The 23329-nt window shown below is 31.8% G+C and overlaps 1 non-coding gene across 1 annotated transcript; it reads left to right on the top strand.

The window, feature by feature from the left end:
• Window positions 1–2744: 2744 nt before the first annotated feature.
• LOC128032767 (small nucleolar RNA R71) lies at window positions 2745–2851 on the top strand. Its single transcript, XR_008189083.1, has one exon. It is a non-coding gene; the product is annotated as a small nucleolar RNA R71 (small nucleolar RNA).
• The last annotated feature ends 20478 nt before the right edge of the window (window positions 2852–23329 follow it).

Raw genomic sequence — 23329 nt, 5'->3', positions numbered from 1 at the left:
GAGTGGTTAATGAAGGCCAAGGGGGTGAACGAATGCAAGGAGAAATAAAGAAAATGTGAGAATGGAGGAAGGGGAAGAAAAAGAAACGGGGAAAAAATTTAGGGTTTTAGAGAAGAAAGGAGGGCGCAGTTGTGTAAGTAGCCAGTGTTGGGTCACACGGCCGTGTCTCTCAATCGTGTATGTCTCTAAGCTTGTGTGGCTATTGGCATACCCGTTTCCAACCTTCACACGATCGTGTATATGGCCCGTATTGGTTCACACAGTCGTGTATCCCTTCGAGCTCGTATGGCTCTTAATAATCCCATTCCAATCGTCACACGACCATGTATTCAGGTAGTGTGTGTTACAGGGCCGTGTCACTCAATCATGTATCTCTCTAGGGACGTGTGTGCCATAAGAAAATTTTAAAAAAATTGCTCTAGTATTCACACTGTCCATAGCATGCTTGTTTGTCTAGGCCATGTGACACTATAGAGCCATGTGGCTTTGATTTAATCCATTCCCCGTATGCACATGTGCGTGTGCCCATGCCGTGTAGGCCAAACGATTGTGTCTCCAGGTCATGTGGTCTACCCCAAACCGTATTGTCCTTTTTTTACAATTAATAAAAATAAATGTAAGGAAACAACATACTAAGCATATAACAAAAATAAATGAAATTTTAAAAAAACCACTTAGGTTGCCTCCCGAGAAGCTCTTATTTAGAGTCTAAGCTCGACTTTCCATTCCAAGCACACGATTAGTTTGGATTTTGGATTCGGAGCTCCTCTCTCTCATTATCAATATCACCACCTAGATAAAGTTTGAGTCGATGACTATTTACCTTAAACATTCCATATCTAGGGTGTGTTACCTCAATTTGTCCAAATGGAGGCATATGTTTTACCATAAATGGATTCGACCATCTTGACTTAAGCTCTTTAGGGAACATTCATGGATCTAAATTGTCTAGCAACACTTTGTCTCCAACTATGAATCGGTTTGTCCTCTTGAAATGCACATCATGACGTTACTTTGTTACTTTTTTGTACATTATTGGGTTCTCATAAGCCTTTGCTCATCATTCATCTAGTTTATTGAGCTGCACCATTCCTTCTTCACATGTCTTTTGACTTCTATCACTTTAAACAGGACACGATTCTAGCACATCTTCATGACTAATTTCCTGTAAAAAATGTTGAACCACATGATTAATAAAATCAACAGAATAATGAGTATCATCTCACTTACTAGAAACTCTCACAACATCACGTGCTTGAAGAGTAACCTCTTCATCACCTACCCTCAACACAAGTTCACCAGTACTTATATCAATAATAGTTCTAGTAGTGGCTAAAAAGGGTCGACCTAAAATCTTAGGTACCTCAATATCCTTATCCATGTCTAGTATAACAAAATCAATAGGGAATATGAATTTATCAATTTTAACAAGCACATCCTCAATAATACCCCTAGGATACTTAATTGATCTGTCGACTAATTTAATACTCATCCTAATGGGTTTTGGTTCCCCAAGACCAAGTTGTTTGAACATTTTATAATACATTAAATTTATACTAGCACCCAAATTAGCCATAGCTTTTTCAACATTTAAGCTACCAATAAAACAAGGGATAGTAAAACTCTCTGGATCTTTAAGCTTGGTGGGTAGTTTGTTTAGGAGAATGGTCGAGCACTCCTCATTTAGCTCCACAGTGGACAGCTCTTTGAACTTCCTTTTATTTGTTAACAACTCTTTTAAAATTTTTGCATATTTGGGTATATCCGAAAGAGCTTCAACAAAAGGTAAGTTAATATATAAATTTTTTCAAAAGTTTAAGAAATTTACCAAATTGTTCGTCTATGTGTTTTTTCTTCAACTTTGCCAGATATAGAATTAGTGGTTTGTATTCTTTCAACTCCAACTTACGCTCTTTCTTGCATTCTTCAACCTTATCATTTTTCTCAACAGCTTTTGGATTCATCTTCTTTTTAGGCTTGGCTAGCACCTTTCCACTTCGTAAAGTGATTGCATGGACTTGCTCTTTTGGGTTGGTTTCAGTGTTATTAGGTAAACTGTCTTGTTGTCTCTTTGAAACCAATTTAGCAAGCTGGATAATCTAATTCTTGAGACCCTGAATGGATTCCTGTTGATTCTTCAAAGCTTTTTTTAGTGTTTTGGAATCTAGTTTTGACACTGAAATAAATTTACTCAACATCTTTTGAAGATTCAGCTTCTTTTCTTACTAATAAGGTTGTTGGAAGCCTGGAAAGGGTTGTGACATTTGATTTTCTTGACCACCCCAAGAAAAATTCGAATAATTCCTGCATCTTGGGTTATAATTATTGCTATAAGGATTATTTTGAGTTCTAAAATTATTACCCATAAAGTCGACTTGCTCATGCTCCATGTTAGACTTGAAGGGCAAAACTTCCAGATTGATCATCCTCGCTCCAGTCGCATCACATTGCATTACTAGATTCACCTATTTACTGAAACTCAAACCATCAAATTATTTTACTAAGAGCTTTAACCAGACTCGCCAACATAGCAACTACATCTATATTAAAAACATCGGCTACCTTGGTAGGCTTTGTTCTCATAACTTTCCACTGATAGTTACTCAGAGCAATCTCTTTAATAAATTCTCGGGCTACCTTAAGTGTTTTATTATTCAGTGTTCTGTCAGCTACTGTATCAATTATCTGCCTAGTCAAAGGATTCAAACCATTGAAAAAAAATTTGAACTTGTAACCACAAAGGTAACCCATGATGATGACACTTTCTTAAAAGATCCTTAAATCTCTCCCATGCATCATATAGTGTATTAAGCTCAAATTGAGCAAAAGAAGAGATGACATTCCTTAACATAGTTGTTTTGACAATGGGAAGTACTTTAACAAAAACTTTTCAATCATCTCAGCTCAAGTAGAGATGGAACCCTATGGAAGTAAATTCAACCACTATTTTGCCTTGTTCCTCAAAGAAAATGGGAACAACCGTAAGCATATGGCATCATCAATAACACTATTGATATTAAATGTGTCGTAGATCTCCAAAACGTTAGCTAAATGAGCATTCGGATCTTCATCTTGCAACCCATCAAACTGAACATACTGTTGCACCTTTTGAATTATGTTCGGCTTAATCTCAAAATTATTTGTAGTAATAATCGGTCTGACAATACTTGACTCAGCCCCAATCAGAGTGGGCTTAGCATAGTCATACATAGTCCGAGGAGCAAGATGTACAGGAAGTTGCAGATCACTAGGATTAATATCCATCTCCACAGTAATGTCCTTTTGTTGTTGATCATCTATGAAAATATGTTGTTGACCTTGCCTTGCTTCTTTAACCTCTTTTCGATTTTTACGAGCAACCTTTTTGAATTTTACTATAAAAAAGTAATGGTTCCAACAGGTTGCCTCTAGTCATAAACTAAAGAAACCTGTAAGAATCTAACAAAAGAAAATCAGAAGTTAAAAATTAAATTTAAAAAAACATTAAAATAAAAATAAAAAAGGGCTAAATTAATAACGCCAAAAACTTAATGGTCACAAAACTAATTAAGAATTTGACTAAGGCAAGTGTAACTATCAATTACTAGTATAGTTACGGTGAGCAAAAATATTGTTGCCACAAGAACTACAAGTAATAGTAATTACCGTCTTTCTATTATGTAACTGAATAATTCAAATGATCGATTAAAACTAAAATTAACTAATTTAATTAACTAATGAACGTATCAATGAACAAAACATGAAAATAATAGAATAACAACCAAGAAATGAAACAATACCCAAGTAAGAATCCGCCTAGATTTTATCTATCAAATTCAATCTAAATTACGCAATTTCTTTACTTAACACCTTGATCCGTGGAAAGCCCTAAATTATGTTAATATCTCTTTCGAGCATAGAAGCAACTGACTCTAAGTTGATTAATTGAAATTTATTTCTAATTGAAACCCCTATTAACCCATTAACTCATGCTATGGATTCCCCTATTAGATTTGACTCTAATCCGATAGATTTATATCATCCTATTTCTAGGATTGCATGCAACTCAACTTAATTATGCAAAATCTAATCTTAAATAGGGTTTATTCAACCACCAGTTTAAGCATATCAAACATGTATTAATAATTTAGAAAAATCAAACCAAGAATTAAGCACATATAATTTAGAACAAAGAAACTATGTATTTATTTTGTAAAATAGATATCAAACGACATAATTCATCGTAGGGTTCATTCCCCTTAGGTATTTAGAAAATTAGTTCGTACTCGAAAAGAGAAAAATCAAAGATACAATATAACCGAAAGAATAAAAGTAACTCATGATAACTTCCTAAGAAATCAACTGAGAATCTTCAAACTTGACCAAAATCTACCTTATAGCTTTGGCTTCAATGGTGTTTTTCGAGTCATTTTCTTGATTATTTTCTTATAAATTTCTCTTATTTTCTTACTTTTGCCACATATACATCTTAGAATGCCCGAAAAACCTAAAATCATGATTTTCGCTGTTTAGTGCGCAATCTCATGAAATTGACACGACTTACCACACGTCTATGTGGTTTACATGGCCGTGTGATATGGCTGTGTGAAAAGGTGCAGCTCATGTGGCTCCCTCAACTAGCTCTGACACTCCGATTTTCTCTCGTTTTTTGCTCCTTTTTTCCCAAGTTCTCTATCAAGCATTAAACAATTAATTTAAAGGATTAGGAGTATAAAATTCACAATAAACATTGGATAATCACCCAAAACGCGTTAAGAATGAGGTTTAAACATGTTATTTTTAGGACTTATCATAAAATATATCCAATTATTATGTCGTTGCAAATTAATATTTTACAGCTATATAAATATCGTTACATAAAAGTATTAACAACATATTATTATTGTGTAAAGTATTTGATAACTACATTTGATAATTGTTAAAATAATTTTTCGCAATGACATATAGTCATTGCGTAGTGTAATACACAAACAATTAAAATATTGTTGCAAAATAATATTTGGAAACCAATAGTATTATTGTTACATAAACAATTTCGCAACCACATATTATGGTTGTTGAAACATTTTTTGAAATGACATTTAGCCGTCAGTAATGTAATATACAACCAACTAAAATGTCGTCACAAAATAATTTGGCAACCATTATATTATAGTTATGTAAAAAATTAGCATCTAAATTTACATTGTTATGAATTCTAAGTTGCAACCAATATATTATTATGTAATAATTTTTCAACTGAAATATTGTCGTTGAGTTATAGATTTCATAAATGATTTTATTGTAACTAAAACATATTTACACAAATAAATTAAGTCGTTGCTAAAAAAACCATATTTGAAAACGACAAAAGTCATTGCAATATATATAAATAAAAATGACTTTTTAATTTGCAAAGTGTTGCATATACTTTAGACAACAGAGGTATATGCAATGATCCCACAACGACTTTTTGTTGTTACAATAAAATTTTAGTAACAGTAATATAATATTTAGCAATGCCTTTTAACGTTGGTAATGCCCATTTTTCTTGTAGTGGTTGTGGATTTAATCATTATGCTTTGGTTTGGTCTATTTTTTCAATATTTGAAATTTCAATTCAGACCCAAATAGTAGTTGTTAAATTCATTAAGTTTAATTATGATATTTTTAAAATGGGCTCACACGCCCATGTGGCCCACTCGGCCCAAATTGGCCTTGGCCATGTGATCCATTTTTAATGTAACCCGTGCTAGTTAATTATTCATATAAGTTTTCACTATTTACTAATATGTTCCTTCAATGCTATCTACTTGAGTCACTATTACTAAATTATTTATATCTTGAGCTAAAAAATTTCGAATTAATATCTGCTTGATGTATTTCAAACTCGACTCAAATACCTTTCTACCATAAAATTTTCAGAATTTTTGGTTCAGGTAATAAGTACAGTAAAATCTTCAAACTTACCCCTATTTCTGCTATCTGACAGCTTCGTTCCTTCTTTGCTAAAAATTAATTATCTCTTAGTACAAAACCTGGATGATGTTTCCATTTGTTTCTATTGAAAATAGACTCATTATTAATTTAAACATGTAAATTTTAACCTCTAATTATTTTTCTCTAATTTTTGATGATTTTCCAAATTCAGAACAAGAGAACCCGAATTCATTCTGACATTGTCTCACAAAACTTATTATATCTCACAATTTACAACTCCATTACTTACACCATTTCTTCTGTGAGAAACTAGACTTAATAAGATTTAATTCCATATTTTTTTCATCCTCTAATTCGATTTTCACAATTTATGGTGATTTTTCAAAGTTAGCCTACTGCTGCTGTCCAAATAGCAAGCAATTTTGGCTTTTCGCCGAATCCCATTTTCTGCGTTTTGGGTACACACCTAGTTTTAATGGATTTACAAGCGAAATGAAAATTTAATCAAGATACTCAACGTCAATTTAATGGATTTACAAGCAAAATGACAACCAAGAACGAACAGAAATCCAACTTACCACCAACGATAACCCTCCGTTTAACTATTGTTAAGACGGGAACACTGAATTCACCAGTCCAAGCCTCCCCCTACGCCCAAATCGAAGAAAAAAACATTACCACTTTAGTCGCTAAGAGATTCATGACAGAAAGGAAGAGAAATACTTACCGAAACTAAGCGAGCACTAACCGTGTGCGAAAATAAAAGAAAATAAATGGATTAGGGAAAAATCAAGAAGAAGAAAAAGAAAAAAATATGGAAAAACTCAAAGAATTTCGACAAGAGGAGAGGGAGAAGAATAGACGGCAAAATTTTTTTGGAAAAAAGAGTGAAAATTTGGTTATGGGAAAAAAATAAAATAAAATCTCGATAACCCCCAAAATCCCTTAATCTTCTCCCCATCAAACTCCCCACTAAATCCACTACTCATATTTTTTGTCCATCTCAAACTCTCCTATACGCGCGAGCAAAAATAATGCCCACACCAAGATTCAAACACAGGACCTCCTTCACACCAACACTCCACTTATCCACCAAACCAGCAGGCCTATTCTGTTAATTATTTGCCAACTTTTACTTAAAAGCCTACTGACCAAAGATAAGACTTATTCATAAAAATATCAAAATTTGCTCAAGTCCTGGCTTGAACTTAGAACCTCCCAAACACACCCAGAACACATAACCACTAAAGCAAACATATATTTTGTGTCACAAATTCATAATACCCAAAATTAAAATTTTGGGGCGTTACAGTCATCTATAAATGAATCTAGATAAAATGTCTTAGCAATTTCTTTTTCAACATATAGTAGCAAACAATTTAAGGGAACTTCATCTTCAATATTTTTGCGACACTTATTTTTAATGATGTTCAATACCAAAATTGATCATTCCGTGTAGCTAGGGAAACTATAAGATTAAAAATAAGAGTCAACACTTTGCATACAAGAGAATAAATCTAATACTTTCTTTCTTTTACCAACCATTGTCACAAATCATAAATAGTTTCCACTTTTTTGAAATCCTAAAGTTGTCACAAATTATCAAAATGCCCAAATTACATTGTTAATTGCATAGTCTATTATTCAATAATGTCCGAAAGGATAAATTTTGTGGACCGATTGACAAATTTCATCAATTCTAATTGAAGTGTGCTTCTTTGGATCTATATTGAACTAAGAGTAAGCACATCCATTGTATGATCATTGAACTTGTCATTCAATTCTTGTAATTGAGTATTAATCACAATATTAAAATATATATATTTTATAATTATGCTCCAATGTAATATCCACCTATAAATTGTGAGCTCGCCATTTTCTTAGAACATAATGAGCATTCAAATTTGGGATAGATATGTTAATTGATTCAGAAAAGGATCTCATCTTACAATTAGATCATCCCATTATTTATTCCATAATTTTTGAATGAGTGGCTTAATAGATGAAACATGATGCATTGCATTCAAAATATCCTTAGATTATTTTTATGAAGTTTGATATAGCATATTAGAAATCTCAAGAACTTTCCTCATAAGATGTAAAATAAAAACAAACTCAGAGGAAGTCAAAGACTTATATGTTACATCTGCATCTATATGTTGAGTTGAAGTAGCTCTATCGTCAATAATGTTGAACAAAACTTCACATGTTTCACTAAACATATTGATCAATATAGAAATAGATTTTAAATGTGAACTCCATTGAGTGTAAACTAGCCTCTGCAAATTACAAATTCGATTAAATTCCCTTTCACATTAAATCTCATTAATATAAAGTAAATGAGCAACATTTACAACATGGGCAACTTTTAATTGATCATTTCGCTTGCCTAATGCAACAACTATATTGATAACAGAGCTCAATTTATTAAAGTAATAGTGGATAAAGATAAGTTCTTTTAAAGCAATAACTAATGCTAATTGCAAGCAATGTGCCATATAATGAACATAGTAAGCATAGGCACATACACTTAAAATCAAAATTTGTAAGCCATTCCCCTCTTTTCCTATATTATTAGCACCATCATAGCCTTGTCCTTGAATGTTATGAACAAACAAATTATATTAGGAGTGAAAAAAATAGCCATCCTTCAATGTAGATGTAACAATGTCCTTAACATGAACTAATAAAAAAACCCACTCTTTCATATATAGCCACTTTTATCAACATATATCAAACAATGGACAGTTACTCATTTTTAGATTGAACTCGAGGTTCGCCAATAATTATACAAAACTTAGAATCACCCAATTTTGTATGAATAACATTTTTTACTTTAGTAAAAACGGACTTACAAAATTTCCTTTTACATTTTTGGTGAAGTGTATACAACATTTTTTTTTCTAAAGCTTTCTCTAGATATTGTTATTTCATCATTGCAAGATGATATCCAACTTAGTAGTTGAAGAAAATTCTTTGACCTTTGTGATGTTTTAGTTTTAACATCACCTCTAAAAGTACATCCTTGAAATGCAAACCACTTAATTGCATCAATTTAAGCTTTTAATTGACTTTGTTCTCCATAACTTACATAGAGGAAAAGTGGTCAAAATTTTTTTGACCATTTGAAAATCGCTAATGAGATCCATCAATACTCTTTCAGCATTTTAATGAGAAGAAGTGTGATATTTTAAAATATGTACTAAAAAATGCACAACTTTACCACCTTTAAAATTTTCCAGTTTTGGAATCCACCTACAATAAATGCATTCAAACTAGAAAGACTATTTTCCTTATAAAATAGAAAACATGGAAGATATAATATTACATCTTAACTTAGATAATATTCCAACCATTATAGGAATAGCTTAATCCATGATTTTAAAAGCTCTTTCAGTGTTTTTCCTCATATTTGAAATATTTTGTAAGATTTCTTTAAAATGAACTGTTGGATTTAGTGCCCTAAGTGTAGTATTTTCTTCTATGTACACTTGTAATTTTTGAATAGATTGGTTTAATAAAATTATCCAAAATTACATTAATACACTTTGCATATTTTCCTAAATGGTTTTTGCATGCAAAGCAAAATGGAAGCAGATATTAGCTCACTGGTTATCTAATGTTTAAATAATACTAAGTGGTATTACATGTTTGGATAGTAATAGGAAAAGACAACTTATATTAGTAGATGAACCTAAACATGTCCTTAGTCTAATTGAAAATGAGCAAATCGATTGAAAGACTAATATGTTATCTATTAAGTCTAATTGAGGAGATGTTTTGTCTTGAGCATCGAAGCAGATGACTCCCCGAAGATAGAGACATAGATGTGACTGACAGTACATTAGATATGACCCAAGTAGAATAGATTTATTTACTTGTGACGTTCATATTGTGAAATACCTTAGTCTTGAGTGGATGATGAACTATGTATGTGTGACTTGTATACTTTCATGTAAGTAAAAGCCCGAGTTCAAATAGATAAGGAATTGAAAGCTAGTGCATTGGGTATACAACTTTTGCAGTATGTAGCATCAATCACAATAGTGGAATTCATAGCCCAAGAAATGGGTAAATGATATCCTCATTGGAATTACATGATAGATGAAATGTAAATGTGGTCACAAGTCATTTGTCTTTATGATGTGTAACACCCCAACAAACATAGGGTTAGAATTAATAAAATCACCATGAAATAAGCCTTAGTCTTGATGGTTAAGAGCTTAGAATACTCCTTAAAGAACCAAGGTTCAAACCCCGCTCTTCCCATTTTCTTCTATTTTTTTTCCAACAACTAAGGAACTAACTCAATCTAGTATATATATTAAAAGTGGTAGAAATAAGCCAAGAATTGGTAGCAGCCCCAAGTGGTAAGGCCTTTCATTTCCCCCTTTGTCTTTAGGGTTAAATCATGCTAAACTCATTTCCATTTCTTTTTTTCATTTTCGGTAAAAAGGGTAAATTACCTTGTAGCACCTTAAAAGTTTGGAAATCTAGCTATTTAATCCCTTTCCTAATTACATTAGGATTTTGATTTACTATTTTTCTAATTTCTTCCTCTATTCTCTATATATCATCATCTTTTCTTTTTCACCCTTTTATTTCACATTATTTTGCTGTTGAAAGTTATTTCTTTGCTCACCCCAAATCAAAATCAATCTCTATTAAAACATTTTCCTACCAGTTGTTGAATTTATCAGCGATAACCCTCGAAATCTCATTAAAGATCGACAAGTATTCAAGTTTCGAATTAGTAGAAACCATAAATCATGGAATAACATCATTCTTGTTAATATTTAAACTTGAATACGAATATTTTATGAATTTTCTTGAAAATCTTGATATTTTTTTATAAATCTTGGAAACTATTATTGATTCTTGTGTAAATCCCGTTTGAAGGACCTATTCTAGGTACCCGGGATCAGATCTAGGCACTAGGAACAACGTTTGAGATCCCGGTGAAAGGTGTGTGTTCTTTTATGAGTAAATCGGGCAAACCATGCCTAGCACATGACCATGTCCCCCTGCAAACCCTAAGATAGTTCACTTTTCACACGGGCACAACCCTTCTACATGGTCTACCACACGAGTGGACCACATAGCCATGTGCCTTGGAAACCCTAGTGTAGTTTATAAATCGATGGCCTCAGTTTGTTACACCACCTGGCAATATGACTTGAGGCATCTCACACGGCCTGGCTGCACGGTCATGTGCCCTTATTTCTCAGATTTTACAGTTTTTCCCATACTTTTTTATTTACCAAGTTTAGTCCCTAATTGATCTCTGAACTATTTTTAATGTTTAATTTTATTCAATCAAGTCCTTGATAGTATGAGTTATGTTAGAATCTATGATTTGATGAACTGAATTCATATGCTAATTATATATACTTGAATGAATTGTGAACAACTCAGATGTATGTTGTAATGTATTTGTGATTGTACGTATAATATGCCTTATACCATTAAACCGTACACATAGAAAGTTATAAATGGAGGCAGCACTGGCAGTTTATCTGTATTATTTTACCATGTTCTCATAGCCATAGTAGATCCTATCTGCGATGGTCTTACTACATACCCATAACCATAACAGATTCCACCTGCGACGTTTTTGTTGTGCATCCACAACCCCTTTGACAACTAGTACCTGCAAACATGTTTTGCATCCACAGCCAATGGCAAATTTTACTTGTATTACTCTACTATATATTCACAACCATAGTAGACTCCATCTGCGATGTTTTGCTGTGTGTCCACAGCCATTGACAGTTTTATCTGCGAATCAATAGTGGTTTAACCACAAAACCGATGTGTTGGTGGATGGAGTTCTAGGAAACTCCCAATGCGGTATGTAGTGGTAGGGTAGGATCTTTCTGTTAAACCAAAATTGTATGGCATTCATAAAACATATACATACAAAACTAAAAGTTTTCTAAGATGATACATACATATATACACATGTACATTGTTGAGTGATCTAAAATATTGAAATGTTGAAATTGCTATTTTGAATTATTTGATGAATAGTATTTCTGTATGATTAATCGTTGCACTAATTATTCTTGTGTTGATTTTATTCAAAATAATGATATTTTGAATTGTTATTCGATTGTGATTATTCTAAATTCTGAGAAAATTATAAGAAAGCGTCTTATGTGAAAAACTGTTAATCTGAAGTGTTGTTTTTATTGTGTTTATTCTCGAAATTGTTAAATTCATGTGCATTGTCTTTGGGTTGCACTGATTTTTCTTGTATTGGAACTCACACTGAGTTTTCATAGCTCACCCTCCCTTATTTTCCTTCTTTACAGATAACACACATGGTTAAGATGCAGAGACGATATTTGGAGGGCTCGACTCAGATCTATCTTTTTACTGAAAAGCATTTTATACTTATTATTTTATAATTCTTGTTGTTTGATACTCCTTTGCTTTAAAGTGCGGCATGGGATTTAGTTTTCAGGTTTTTATTTAAGGCAATTATTTAATTGTGCATGAAGTATGGTATTCATTTAAAAATCACGTTAACATCACTTTTTCGCTGCTAAATTGTAAAGGTGTTTGGTTAAGAAAGAAATTCGAAAGTCAACTAAGTTTTTTAAATAATCATCATCACATAAGAAAATTAAACTGAATCAATTTTTTATAACTCATGAGATTTTCCGTAAATTAACTAAGTTTTATTTCTAAAGATAGACAAATGTTTTAATTTGACTATTTAGAGTCTTCGATCGCACTTGGTTGTCTTGGTGGCCAATGTAATCTCCCAAATTTGGGTCTACTGTCTAGGCCGGGCTGAGGAGGTTACATGATGAATGACTTAATTACTATTTGATAGTAAATGATTTTTCATGATGGAAATGTAATGGTTACCATAAGATAAAATAGGATCATATTGGGGGAACGTATTTATCCTAAAGAGATTAAAGATACCTTATAAGGATAACACATTTATGACAAGATTATTGGACTGGCAATGATTGAGTAGCTTTCGCAACGGTATGTAAATGGGGAGAGCTCAGTCACGATACTATAGTGGAACGATTTTGTGATTAAATGAGTTTATAATTAATAGGCAAAAAACTGGAACTTAATTATAAATCATTTGAGCCCTAATTACATATGTCCAATCAGTCCTTCTGCTACCTCATTGAAACCAGAAATGAATTGCATATAAAATCAAGTGAACGAAAATGGATAGAAACGATAAATTTAGAGAAATGGATTACATTCAGAAATAAATGTGGTTTCTCATTAACTATGGAAATAACCTGAGGTTTAATTTAAGTTTTTCAAATTATTATTTAATTAAATAATTGAAATTCAAAATTAAATTAAATTAAATTAAATGATCATTGTGGATCCGTTGAATATGAAAATTAAATATATTTTCATAGATTCTTCTATGGTAAAATTGTCATGACTTTAACGAAATTAAAATTTGATTGAGAAATTAATTTATCTAACTAAATTAATAAATAATATTTATTTTGAGAAATAGAAAAACTTGTATTGAGTTAGATTAAATTATAAAATTAAATTATAAAATGCAGGTTAAAAGTCCGGAAACACATATAAATAGACTCAATACATGAAATGCCCAATACTACCCTTCCCTCCTAGTAGAACTAGGAGATTAATTTTCTACCAGATAAATATTATTTGTATTCTCCTAATTCAACAAACATTCTCTTATCTCTCCTTATAAATATATAGCCTTTGGTAGGGCTAAAATACATAATTTTGAGAATAGTGAAAATTTATTTTCTAAGTAGAAATTTTATTTTCTGGGAAATAATAATTCTACCGGTTTCTATAGAGAGTGAGATTTAATTTGCTATTGAAAATAAGAAAATTATTTATGGTTCTATATTTGATTCATGATTGTTTGAACCCAACCCACACTCGAAGTGATTTGTGGTATCTGAAGAAGACCATTTGGTTGAAAGTTGAGAACGTCAAGAATCCGTCTAGCTAAAGCATAGGTATTTTTTTAAGAAAGTTTATTGTTATAAATATCACAAACCAACTTTATTTTCAAATTTATTTTTCTGCACTGACAAAAATGATTTTTTAAACTAGAGTTTTTTTCCCCAATAAAACCAACTTTAATATAAATATATTTGCATCGCAACGAATTGATATCGAAACTGCCATTGAACTCAATTCATTGAGCTTTAGAAGGATTCATATACGAAATTGACTATTCAGTTATTTTTCCTCTTGAAGAAAGCATCGGTAGATAGTTTTTCATCTACACAAAAATTCGTATACGTTCAAATATTATTTCTTAATATGCAGATGCTCAAATAAAGCATTATGGAATTGAAAAAAGTTACAGAAAAATTGTAAAAATATATAAAATTTTAATAATATCCATATAAATAAACCACCACCCGAATCTTCATAAACAAAAGAGAATACCTCTAAATATAATATACATTAATCACAAAATAGGATACCACTTCATAAAAGAACCAATTTTTTCTCTAAATGATATTTTCTGTAGTCAAAACTAGAAATGGAACTATCAAGTCCCTTAAACAATCTCGAGGAATCATTTAGGTCATACTTTTTTGTGAAACTATATTGCTTTAAACCTTCTAATATATTTCAAATAATTAAGAAAAACAATTGATTGAGTTTTAGTTCGATTGGCATGAATATTATTGTCAGTACAGGAGAGCGTGAGTTCGAATGTGCTAAAACGCATTATCCTCCTATTTCCAAAATCCATTTTACGGACCTTTAGACTTAGGTAGATAATCTAGTCCTTGAATCGGTCTAATTGATAAAATTCAACATCTAATTAAAAAGATTATTTTTTTTATTGGAAACGAAAGAAAATTTGTATGATTAGGTCCAAAGCAACATATATGCCTTGGGAGTTTCCTCTGTCTAGTAATGGCGGAAGGAATATGCTGTTTTTTTTTTTTTTTTTTTGCTTTTTCATTGTTCTTGTATTTTGTTTATTTGCTAGTTGAAGTTATATAAATAATTTGATTTAGGGTTAGCAATTTGTTTTTGGCTACACTGTAAACACAATTATTTCTATTCCCTTTTGAAGCAAGGACAAGAAGTAAAATCCCAAGTCCCTAAATTTCTCAAGTTGTAGCTGACAATGGATAAGACTCTGTTTGGTAACTTTCATTGTTTTGGTTTCTGAATGCAAGTTAATCAAATCATTTTCCCAAATTTTCTTTCTTCATGTTTAGTCAGTTGAATAGGAAAGGTTGGAGCATCTAGAAAAAAATTAAAAATAAGAACAAAATTATTAATGATTAATAACTTTGCATAAAATATTATATTTAAAAAAGAAGATTGAAAATGAACCAAAGCATAATAAAAGGTCCAGTTTTTGTCAAAATCACAAATTAATTAAAATATATATGGTTTTATATGTTTTTAACAAAATTTCAAGTTGCTGATTTTCAATTTTTATCAATTCAAGGCAATTCTATGATTTTTCAATGTTCAAAAGGTTGATAAGTTAATTTATTGTATTCTAGATCTCATTTTTTTATCAGAAATTAAAAACATAATAATTATGTGCTAAACTTATTAAATATAAACTGTTATAAGTGGTTGGAACAAAGAAAATTGCATGAAAACATATGTCTTTTTGTTTTCTCATTTGTCCTTGTGAAAATGGCATTTTCTTGGTAGTTTTGTTTCAAGCCCATAAACAAATTTGCTTGGAAAGTCGTGGATTTTGCCCAAAAGTGAGACTTATCCTTCACCATTGCCCACTAATATGTATATATCTATTTGTCTTGCCCTCTTTGGCATTTTACTTAGAGATATAAAGTGGGAACATTATATTAGATTTGCTTAGATGTCCATGACCCTACTTAATCACTTCGCTATAACACGAGTGGAAACCTCATCCCTTTTTCCCTTCATCATAAATGTGACACATCAAATGTTCATCTAAAATTTAAGGCTATACAGTACTCTTATTTTAGTATTTCATAAACTTTTTTTTTTGTTGGTAATTAATATCAAGTTCATAAATATATATTCAATCAAACCTAAAAGAAACCTGTGTATTTATAATGGAATATTATTAAATATACTTGTTGCGGAATTTTTAACTTTATAAACCAAATTAAAATATTGTCAATTACTTCTTGTTTATTTATTTTTATATTTTTTAATATACTTGAGTTGGAAATAATAATAATAAAACTCCATTGTAAGTCTAGCAAATAATTCTAATTATTTGATATAATCATGATTTCTTTTTATTTTACAAATGGGGTTAAAAGCATGACTTCAATTAATATTTAAAAATAATAATATTATATATAGTTAAATAGCACCTTGTCTTTTTTTAGTAGGGAGTTCTAAGCTTAGAGATGTAATTCTATATTTTGCGAAGATAATTAAAATGGTTTACATAACATCCGAAGTAAAGCCATCAGGCAACTTTAACTAAAAAATTAAATATTATTTATTTAAAGTTATTTTAAAATATAAATATTTTCATTTCTTTTATTTTTCATTCAAAAACTCAGTGACGAAATATCAACAACTTATTGAAAATTTTATCACAACTCAAATTTCAATGATAGAACCCATATTCCATCGAGCTTTTTTTTCTTTTTAAATCTTGATTTCATTTTATTTCTCACATCAATACAAATTTTATGTATTTTTTTTAAAATAACTTTTATATTCTTTTCTATATACTTTGCATAAAATAGCTAATATTGTGTGAATTTCTATAAAGAAAACATCCTAAACATAGCATGAAATCAAAATACAACGAAGAAGATAAGTAGAAAAAAATGGTAAGATGGTTGCAAAAGAATTTATCTAACAGTTAAAAAAGTGCATTAAAAGAGAAGAAAGAATGTGGGGAGGGAGAGAGTGTAAAAAATTGAAATGTTTTAATTTAATAAAGAACAATTATCTTGTACATGGTCTATGGAGTTTTTTAGATTCCACAGGCAAGTTAAAGATACATGTTTTTAAAAAACGAAAAAGAAAAGCTCTTTGGAATCTAGGTTTTTTCATTGAAAATTGGGTCCGAATGAATTCATCAATAAGTTCTTGAATTTTCCATTATGGGAGTTCTTTGATGAAGAACAAAAAAGATAAATACGTTTATAAGTTGTTGTTTTTTTTAAAAAAAAGCTTAAGGAAATAATATTGAAATTTTTAGATTATTTAGTTAAAAATTGGCAAGTGTGACAAAATGATTGGCTAAGAGATTTTTTAATGCTTTGGGTAATTTTACTAATAGGGTATAGTTTAGGTGCCAATTTAGGAAAATAAGTATAATTTAAGTATCATTTTGTGATTTAAGCTATCTTTTTTCTCAATTTTTATAGTGACTTAATCCCCTTAAAATATGGTGTCAGAGAAAAGGTTGTCTGACAATGTTTGTTCAATGACCTAATCGGTCATAGACTAGATTAGTTAAGATATGAGACAACTTAGGCATATTTATATGTTGAATTTTTTGGCATGGGTCTTGTTGGATGTTATTTTAATAAGCAAATGAGCCTCTTGGACCTTCTCATTCTAGTATTCAAAGCTAAAAATTTAAAGAGGTATTTATGAAGAGTTTGAGCATGTGGAAGAGATTGAATTCGACTTGGATTTATAGTGAGATTTTTTCTCAATCTCAAAGACGTGTTTCCTGGCTATTTTTAATGAGGTTTCTTCTATTTAACTTGAGACTTCATTAATAAATATTTTTTAGTATATGAGGCATACAAGAAGTCAAGTTAATCTCAATTTATTTGAGCTTATCCTTGTTGCCCGTGAAGCCTATAAATAGGATGTTATGTCACACACTAGAAAGGGGCTTTTGGAGTGCTTTCAGCTGGTTATTTCATTTTTTGTTTTACTTAGTATGCACTCTTGTGCTAGGCTTTTATTAGAGAGTTTATATTTCATGTAAGTGAGTTTTTTTAGGTGAGTGATTTGTAGCAATTGGGGTTAATGTTGGGTTGCAATTACTACTTTGTGTAAGGGTAGATTAGACTCAAACCAATAACTATTTCGGAAGATTGTTGAATAAGTATCATTCACTGAGCAAGGATCCGTAGAGTAGGATTGTTTACAAATTGTGTTAACAAATAACTGTGTGCAAATCTGTCATTACTTTCTCTGTTTTTCATTTTTGTATCACTATCTAATCAACATTATAATTGAACACGACATTGAACAAAAAGATTAAACTTATATCAAACTGACGTGTTTCTTCAAATGGTATGAAAGCAGGCTTCAAATGTTGTTTGGAGATGGTCCTAAGAACTGTTTGTTGTCATGGAAAATATGAGAGAAGGAAATTTTATCAGATGAACACCTCTACTAGTTGGCTCCTCAAACTATGCTTATTGGAAAACTCGAATGAGATATTTCATCATGTTAGTTGATGAATCTGCTTGGGAAGTAGTTAAGGAAGGTTGGAGCAGGCCCGAAGTTATAGGTACTGATAAGTTAACTAAGCCAAAATAAAAGTCCTAGCAAACAACTAATGAGAGAAATGCTGCCCAAGCAAACTCAAAAGCTCTTTATGCGATTTTTAGTAGAATTGACATGGAACAGTTTAAGATGATCTCAACCTGTGAAACTACTAAAGAAGTATGGACCATCTTGCCGAACCAACATGAAAAGAATTCTTCTGTTTGTCAAAGAAACATAGATCTGTAAGTATGATTGAAGAAATATGTCTTTGAGAGATGTCTGAATTTAAATTGATGATAATGGTTACCCGGATGGGTTCTAACAAAGTGTTTCAGTTCTACAAGGCAGAAGAGGTAATAGCATCCTGCTAAATGATGGATCTGAAGGCTAAACTACCATTTGAAATTATCATGTGAGTCCCTAGGCTGACTTTTGCATGTAGTATCTAGGAACTTCTATGCTAAGTGACCAAATAGTGAATGAAACTAACCAAGTATAATCTGATGACTCTAATGAGGAACATAAGATTTGTGAACTTGCATGTATGGATAACATGAAGTTTCATGGTCAAAGTATGAAACATGAATCTTGAGGTTAAAGGATGCTTGTGTCTGGATAATGGAAATGTGTTAATGTGTCTGAAAGGTTTGGATGTGTCTGTTATGAGTACGTCAAGATATGATGAGTTCATAAAAGATGGGCCTAAGTATGAAAAGCCTGTGTTTATCTCTAGAGCCGTCAAAGGGGCGGTTGGGGCTAAAAACACGAATCTCTAAAAGGACAAGTCCATGGCCATAACATTATAAGACCATATCTTGTAAGACCATAACTGGTGGGTTATGGCATCATATGGGAAGAAGACCATATCGTGTAAAACTATAACAGGTGGGTTATGACATCATATGGGAAGAACACCAAATTGTATAAGACCATAACTGATGGGTTATGGCATCATATAGGAAGAAGACCATATCGTGTAAGATCGTAACTGGCGAGTTATAACATTATATAGGAAGGACTAAAGGAAATTTATTACCTAACGTGGCTCTTGGTGTGTCCCTGGATGATGAGGAGCAAACCTCACGAAATGTGAGTCTAGGCAAATCCTCATCACCAAAACACCAGAAAAAAGACGCCTTTGTGGCAAAACTCTAGACAGGAAAGCCTTTGTGGCGAGTATTGGATGTAAAGGACTACCTTTGTGGTAAAACATTGGATAGGAAAGCATTTGTGACGAGTACTAGATGTAAAGGAAAACCTTTGTGGCGGAACTCTAGAAAGGTAAACCTTTGTGGCAACCTCTGTTTAAGAATGCCTTTGTGGAAAATCTCTGAAAGGAAACACTTTTGTGGTGATCTCTGTCAAAGGAAAACCTCTGTGGAAATCTCCATAAAGGAAGCCTTTGTGGCTATATCTAAAAAGAAACATCTTCGTGGTGCAACCTAAGGACAAGATGCCTTAGTGGCAATTCTATAAAGGAAAGCCCTTGTGGCGAATACAAAAGAAGTCTTTGCTACTATTTAAATAAAAGAATGTCTTCATAGAAAATTTTGAATGAATAACGTGTAAGGAATTAGGAAAGAATGACATGAACAACCCTCTGAAGGCAAAGTAAAGATAGGACTCTTAAGGTATGGTAAGTGTAAGAGATAATGTATAGATAAGTAGAAGGAACTAAGTATCCAATGAATTCTGAAAGAAAGGCTCTGTATGTAATGAAAAGGCGAACCTTGCATAATAACAAGAAAAGAACAGTGAAGCTAGAGCGTACCAGAATAGGTGGCAAATCTGGGATATGTGTTATAGGCATGTATGGATAGCACCTTGAAGTAAAAAAGATCTAGGCGAACTCTGTATTAAGTAATGGGCGTAATCTATCTCTCCCGAAGGAAGTGAAAAAATCAGTAAGTATGAAATGAGATTTTAAGTTTGTTAATAAAGTAAATGAAATGGTTAATGGATATGTAAAGATAAGACTTAAGAAGGGACATAGAAAGTGAAGAGATTTTAAGTATAGTACGCTCAAAGGAAAGAAACAATAATTTGATTTTGGACCCCGAATTTAGAGGTTAAAAGAGAGAGGGCTTAATGAATATGAAAGGAAGATAAGTCCTTAAAGGAGCTATGAGGAAGAAAAATTTCTAAAATAAAAAGGAGTATTTACAGTTTGTTAAAGGAAATCTTTAGTGAAATACCCGACAAAGGGAATAAGGTAAAGTCTAAGGAAACATGTAGGATGTGCGAAGCATCTATGACACTTAGGTGTAATGCATCATGTATTTAAAGTTTAACTCGCTAAGTTCTTTTGAACTTATGAAGGTTATTTTATGTTTCAAGCTACAAAGAAATATGCGCCAAGAGGGACAACGCCAATGTTACGCCAAAAGGAAGTGGCGCGATAGGTTGTTATGCATACAATGGAAGTTAAGTGGCGAGTTCAAGTTAGAGCATAAGTTGTTTCAGCAGTGTTCTAATAGGTTTACAGTAGACTGAGAGATAAAATAGAGAATACTAAAATTTTATTATCATGAACTGTAAATGTAACCATAGAATGTACGCCCATAAGAAACTCTGTCACAGTCATAGATAGAACTTTTACATAGGCAAAAAGCTTAATTTACATCTGTTATAGGATGTAACACCCAATGCTCAGATTTGGTTTATCGAGTTGGGTGGAAGGTGTTACAGAATTAACCTTTAACATCGAAATTTTCACCCTCCAAAGGTATCCGACAAGGGACCCTCTCAGTCCTTATCTCTTTTTGTTAGGAATGGAGAGGCTTGGGTACCATATTTTGATAGAAATTAGAAATAGGAAATGAAGGCTTGTTCATCTTTCCAAATTAGGTCATGATCTGTGACTTTTTTTTTCAACGGATGATCTAATCCTCTTCCCAAAAGTGAGTATGGAGTAAGCCATGGTTGTTAAGGATATCCTTGATCTCTTTACTACTCACTCAAGTCATAAAATTAATCATCAGAAAACTTATTTATTCTTCTCAGTGAATACAAGAATTAGTACTCAGAATGTCATTACTCAAGCATTAGGGTTAAAAAATATTGATGATTTGAGAATTTATCTTGGTATACCTCTATCTCATAAAAGAGTTAAGTTGAGCACCTTTCAATTCATTGTTGATAAGGTGAGAAACCATCTAAGTAGGTGGAATGCTAATTCCTTATCTTTGTTTGGCCATATAACCTTGGTTAAATCAGTCTTAATTTCCATTCCCAACTATTTTATACAAGTTCCCATGATTCCAACTAGTATTTGCAAATAGATTGAGCAGCTTTTCGGGATTTCATTTGGGGTACTTTAGGCAATTAGAGGAAGATAGATCTTGTCAAATAGGACGAAGTCTACTGGTTAATTACTAATGGAGTGCTCAGAATTTGATGGTTGAAACACCGAAATATGTCTTTCCTTATGAAGTTAGGCATTCAATTGCAATGTTGTTTAAATCGAATCAAATCGACTGGTCAAATTGGTTGGATTGGGAACTGGTCAGTACACTAATCTAAAGATAATGATTAAGTCATTTGAATCGTGAACCATTTTGAACTGTTTTTAAATCTTCAACCGTGAATTGGATAAATTATAAAATGAAGTGGCTTTTACAATTTTTGGGGTCATTTTCGTTTAGCCCAAATTGGAAAAAAAAGACCAAATCCAACCAGCCCCCAAAAATAACACCCAGCCTTTACCCATTTTAAAACCAATATAAAAAGAACTTAACAAACCTTATCTAGGCAGTGTGAAATCAATAAACTAAGCAATCAGAAGCGTTCTCCATATTTTTTAGAGTGATTTAGAAAAAATAAGAATAATAGAAAGAAGATGAACGGTGAAACCACAACAATCTCCATATTTTTATATTTTGAAAGATTTAAAAAATAAGTACATAATGAAACTTTTGGATTCATTATTGATAAAGAAAATGGGTGAAAAATGAATGGATACAAAAGAAAGAAGAAGAATAGATTAAGAAAAAACCAATTTGGAGAAAAGGAGAATGAAGAAGAGTTTAAAGTTGAACTTGAAACGTTAAAGACTTGAAACAATAAACAATTAAAGATGGAGATAATTTTTAGTATTAAAATTGATAGTCTTTAATTGAGTTAGAAATTGAAAATTTGAAGTAAATTGATTGATTTGAAAATTAAAATGCATGAGAATTGAGAAAAGCTTCCACCGGAAACAAGGAATGAAAAACATTAAAATAAAAAAGAATGGGATTTTAAATTTATTTAAAAACATATTATATTAGGTTTTTTATTTTTGAACCGATCGAACCAAAAATCAATGGTATGACCGTTTGGTCACAATTCTGATTCTAAAAGCATTATTCATGTAACACCCTCTACCTGATTCGAATCATCAGATCTGAATATCGAATGTTACAACACATAAACACTTACAAAACATTTTACAACTGATGTATAAACATTTTTAAAACATACTTCTTATTATTTTATTAACTGTAATAGGCCACCTCTGTCACCTCCTCCGCATGCTCTGACACCTTTGTCACCAGCCGTCCACGCGTCTGACACCTGTAAGACCAAGGCAGCACTCAACAACAAAGGAAAAAACAAAGTAGAAAAAAAAACAAAAACTAATAACTTTGATTCGGCTATAATAACCAAATCTCACCCTCGTTGTAATTTTTTACGAACACTGGAAATCAGATTTTTCATTTTTTATCTTTTTGTTTATTTATTATTATTATTTTTATAAATATTTTTAATAAAAAATGTAGAAATAAAAAGGGGTTTAAAGGAGGTGTACCTGAGGGTGGTGCTCCTCCGTAGGGACGCCTGAGGTAGCCACCTCCGATGAAAGGAGGCTGAAATTCGAGCGGTCTTGGGCTATTTCAGGCATTTTCGCCTGATTTTTGGAGATTTCGGCTTCAAATCGGGCTTAGGGAGGTCGTTTTGATCAAAATGGCCCCTTTTTTGAGAATCTGGCCGCCGTACACGGTGGTCA

Source organism: Gossypium raimondii, chromosome 1 (assembly GCF_025698545.1).
Source record: "Gossypium raimondii isolate GPD5lz chromosome 1, ASM2569854v1, whole genome shotgun sequence".
In the NCBI taxonomy this organism is placed as follows: Eukaryota; Viridiplantae; Streptophyta; class Magnoliopsida; order Malvales; family Malvaceae; genus Gossypium; species Gossypium raimondii.
The sequence above is the reverse complement of the archived record's forward strand: the minus strand, read 5'-3'. Positions and strand labels throughout refer to the sequence as shown.